Here is a 5,133-nt window from a genome sequence, read left to right on the forward strand (position 1 = left end):
AGTCAGAAGTCGTGCACTGTATAGGGAATATGGTGACATTTGAGACAAGATATTCTCTGTGTCAGGCTGTGAACTTTGTTTATATTCTCATTGCCGAGCCAATATAAGTAGGTTATGTGGAGTTGCTTGATTTACAAATGCAGTGTGGGTTTTAGTATAAATAAGGAAAGGTGAAAACTTTCTGATAGAATCAGGTCAACTGTCATAAGATGAGAGGAATGGTGTTCCTTCCTGCTCTTTTGTCTCTTGCAAAAGCATGAATTCTGCTCATGAGAATGATGACAGCGATGATGACCATGATGACCAGAATAGGAATGACAGCGTTGTTGATGGTGATGAGAAGGATAACGATGATCGTAAGTAGTGGCAACAATATTCACAAGGATCGTGACAGCGATAAAGACGGTGATGATGACGATGATGGAGGCCTTTGTTTTGACATGTTAGTATGACTGACAGGAGCAGGGGATATTGCTTCCCTGGGCCCCTACAACACTACAGTCCCTTTGGTGTTAATTAAAAAAAACATTCTTACTGAACTAGAACCATTTCTCTATGATTCTTCTGTTTTAGTCTCCGGAAACAATGAGCACCTCCGGCTGCTGCTTAACCCGATGAGTTGCGTACCAAACGCCCATCCGAGTAACATTATGTTCACTGAGCATGATAATGTCTAACAGATCAGACATTATCACTGCAACAGCGAAGCAGTGCTATCCCTGCTTTCAATCAGCCCTTCTCAGGAATATTGTGAACATATTAGGACAGGTTGTGGACAGATATCTATCCGAAATATGGACACCATACTCGACCACGGACAACCTACTCTACCAACCTGCCAGATAGGAAATCCCCAGAACACCCTGCAAATATCAGTTACGTTTAGGAGAGAAAGGAGTAGACTGCTTTGTGCCACGGTTAAATAGGTCCCCAAAGGATTCAGTGGAAAGGTGTGAAACGGTATGCCTGTCTATCTGTCACTGTGTGATTATGTTTCCTGCTGGATAGTTCCACTCCAACAGAACTGATGACAGCTGTATCCACAGTGGAATATTCTTGAATGTTCCACTGGGGAAAAGGGAGCCCAGGGAAGGTCAAACAAAGTGCTTTCTTTTGCATTGTGCTTGACAGTTTTCCAAAATGGCCGCCTCCGAGTCCCACACAGGCATCATCCCAGCAAACATGACCCCATTGGCCCCATGTGTGTATTCTTTGGGCAAGGTGAGCACGGGCTAGCACACACCAACCCCACACCAAGTTCACACCAGCCCAACATGGGCCAGTCCTCACCAGCCCAACACAGGCCAGCCTATACCAAGCCCAGCTAGAGGCGGGGGCACGTTAGAATATTGTGGGCATGTTTACTGGGAGGTGTCTTGCTGTTTGATTGTTTCTGATAAGTTTTGCCAACATCGTTCATTTGTGATTTCCTTTGCGCTGGTGAGGCTTGTAGATAAACTCGAGAGAGCATCTGGTTTTCCTCAGTTAGCCCACCAGGGAGATCGCAGTCTAGATAGGAACCCGAAACCGGCACCAGAACTATTAGCTTCTTCCGCCAAGGTTCCTGGCTGTGTGATCTCATCAAACACTGATTTAGCTACGTGTCAGGCTAAAACACACAGTTTGAGGTTTAACTAACAATGAAGTGCCTTGGAGAGGGATGGATTGTTTGTATTGGTAAGATTGTTTGAGTGCACAGATTCCACACAGGGGGTATATTTCCTGTTTTGGAAATGTCTCAACCTACTGCTAAATCATGCCAAAACGTTTATTAACAACATGGATGTTGTGTGTTTTTGACAGAACAAGACCAAGCCATGGATAATACCAGTTTGGGATGGCCAGAAGATCTGGATGATGATGCCAACCTTTCTTCTCTCCAAGGTGACCTGGAGGACTTCTGCGCAACGTCGTCAAGGCACCAGGCATCCCGGGTGATCCTGTACGCCTTCTTTACAGCGGGCATCGTGTGCACGGTGGTGGGTAACTTCCTGGTGGTCCTGGCCATCGCGTACTACAAGCAGCTGCAGTCGCCCACCAATTCGTTCGTCATGTCCTTGGCGGTGGCCGACTGCCTGGTGGGGTTGGTGGTCATGCCCTACAGCATGGTGCGCACCGTGGAGGGCTGCTGGCTCTTCGGCGCCCTCTTCTGCCGGGTCCACTCCAGCCTGGACGTCATGCTGTGCACCGCATCCATCTTCCACCTAAGCTGCATCGCCTTCGACCGCTACTACGCTGTGTGTAACCCCTTGGTCTACCACCTGAAAATGTCCCAGGGCCGAGTAGCCTTCCTGATCGTGGTCTGTTGGGCCGTCCCGTTGCTCATCTCCTTCGGCCCCATCATGCTGGGCCTCCACAAGGCTGGGGTGGACATGGTGCCCATGCCGCCCGAGGACGCCTGCGTCTTCCTGGTCAACCGCGTCTACGCCGTCATGGCCTCCCTGGTTGCCTTCTACCTGCCCATGGGCATCATGCTAGCGGCCTACTGGAAGATCTACAAGGCGGCCAAGCGGCAGGCCATGCAGATCAGCGCCATGGAGAGCCAGTTTTCGGCCGGGGTGGGCAAGGACTCCAGCAAGAAGCAAAGGCACCGCAACGCCATGAGGAGGGAGAGGAAGGCGGCTAAGACCCTGGGGATCATCATGGGGGTCTTTCTCCTCTTCTGGCTTCCCTTCTTCACTGTCAACATCGTGGATCCCTTCATCGACTATAGCACAGCGGTGGAGGTGTGGGAGTTTTTCCTGTGGCTGGGGTACGTTAACTCGTCGCTTAACCCATTCTTGTATGGGTTCTTCAATAGATCCTTCCGTAGAGCGTTTATGATGATTATGGGATGTCGGATATGTCTGTCGAGCTCCTCAGCAGGTCTGGACTTATCAAAAGAGAGCAACGAACGCAAGGTCAACCAATAGGAGACAAGAATCGCAACACTCCACACATGGATGTGACATCGACCTATCACACGCCAAGAAAGAGGGCAACGGGACACACAGACAACCAATAGGAGACTTTTAAAATACTTCAATTACGGGCTAATTGTGTACAGGTAGAGGACAATTGAAGGGATTAAGTTGTTATTGTTATATTAAAGAGGATTAAGCCACTGACTGATGAAAACATTGACGTTTAAAACAATCTGTGCATTTCTGAGACGGATAAAACTGAAATAAACACAAGATTGAACTGCAAAACCCTCAAATGGCAGGGTGCAAATAAACATTGTATTTTGGTAGTCGTTAAAAATAAAGAAAGAGAGAAAGAAAATGCATGTAAAAAATAAAGAAGTGACTACTCTTCAGCAAATGTTGTTCTAGTGTGGAAATAAATATAATGTCTGGTTCTTCTTTTGCGTTTCAAAAATCTCAGCGATCCAAAATAAATAGTCATGTCTGCTTGTCTGAATTGGTCGCTCGATTAAGTGTTTGGGTTTTCTATGACGATTGACGTCATTATTAATGTATGGGGTTTAAGAATGTACACAACCAACGTTTTTACAGTTTTGTGTTTTTATATTTGTTTTTTTATTTCAATTAGTTTTTTTGATTTGGTTTTGAATTCAGTTTAGTTTCAGTTAGCTGAAGTGATTTGTTCAAGTGTGAATGCTCTATCTAGAAACAATTGACCCCTTGATTGCAATGCGGTTTTGGAAACCTTCTACACTAACTTGATTATCATCCAAAATTACTTTACATACCTTTTGTGTATGTAAAGGGGGGGGGGGGGTGATATGAAAGTAGAGTTTCTGAGGTTTCCGTATTGAACGCAGTGATTATCAACTTGTGGGCACAGCGTCTGTACAGTTGTACAGAATGGCCCCCGCTGTGGTCAATTGTTCAAATGCAGTGGTGGGCCGTCAGAGCCAGCAAGGCCTTCTCTGCTGGCCTAAACATCATCAGAATATAATTTTTTTTTAAAATATATTTTCCCACAATATGTATTAAATTATTCCCCAGAGTAAGAGTTACACTCTTCATTTCATAGCTTTCCTCTTGGTTGCACTGCCTCCAGCCCCAAGGTTGAGATTTGGAGGGCTGGTCTTTATGTTAGATCTTTTATCCAATCATATTCAGCCATCGTGTGTTGCCAGGGGTCTAAAATCTGCCCCCAGGCCTTCAGAATCAAAAGTGCGGGCGCTTGTAGCTTAAAGTGAATGGAAATGAAAATTTAGTGTCAACCAATCAGCTTTAGAGTTGGCTATTGTACGCCTGCTAGCTGGCTCCAGTGTTACACAGGAGCCAGCTAGCAGGCGTAGTGCGTGCACGTCTTTTGATTGGATTACCAATATTGAGAGGCAGGTCCTATATGGGCAGGTCTCAGAACTAGGAAACTGATAAACAAATTCATTTGCGTACTACTAAGCTGTTTTTTCAACCCACAATGGCGGAAGGAGAAGATAACGATTTGGTCGAGGATATAATTATAACGCCATTCTCAAGACAAACTTTTCAAGAAAAGTTAGACATTGTCAGGAGAGGTCGACGCCGACGCTACAAAGCCTGTCACAGGCGGGAAAGGGGTTCGTTCGACACTTTCAAAATTCCAACTACGAGCGCTATCAATGGCTCACAGGCTCCGAGAAGCACTGCAAACTGTACTGCTGGGAATTCCTATTATTTGCAAGTGATCGATTTGGTGTTTGGAGCCACACTGGCTTTTCAAACCTGAGTTGTCTAACCAAGGCAGCAACGAGACACCAAAGTATGGCTGGGCACTTACAAGCAATGGTGCTTTTGAAAACTTTTAGGGACACCTGAGTGGATCTACAGCTCAACGAACAAGCGCGCAGGGCAATGAAGCTGCACAATGAAAAGGTATTGTACTCTTCCCCTGCAATTCTCTGAATAAAAATGTCAATTTCAAGGTGACGCAACGCCTGGTTATACTGCGTTTCTGTCTAAATGTATAGTGTCTAGAGCCATGGCATCATAATGATGGTAATAAGAGGTGGATTAATTCGGGTGGGACTGTGTAGGACTTCACTGAAGGCCCAGGACCCAGGCCCACGGCACGCCACTGTTCAAATGAGAGCCCTATGGCTGTCTGTCCTTGGGTTCTTGAGAGCTAAGGTTAGGTTATGTTGAAATTATAAAGACATTCTTATCGTAACCTCGTCCTCGGGCAATTGCTCACAGT

General features: G+C 46.1%; 1 pseudogene; it reads left to right on the plus strand.

The window, feature by feature from the left end:
- Nucleotides 1–1,779: 1,779 nt before the first annotated feature.
- On the plus strand, nt 1,780–2,912 carry LOC139374158 (5-hydroxytryptamine receptor 4-like; annotated as a pseudogene).
- Nucleotides 2,913–5,133: the final 2,221 nt, after the last annotated feature.

Source organism: Oncorhynchus clarkii, chromosome 19 (assembly GCF_045791955.1).
Source record: "Oncorhynchus clarkii lewisi isolate Uvic-CL-2024 chromosome 19, UVic_Ocla_1.0, whole genome shotgun sequence".
NCBI classification, from domain to species: Eukaryota; Metazoa; Chordata; class Actinopteri; order Salmoniformes; family Salmonidae; genus Oncorhynchus; species Oncorhynchus clarkii.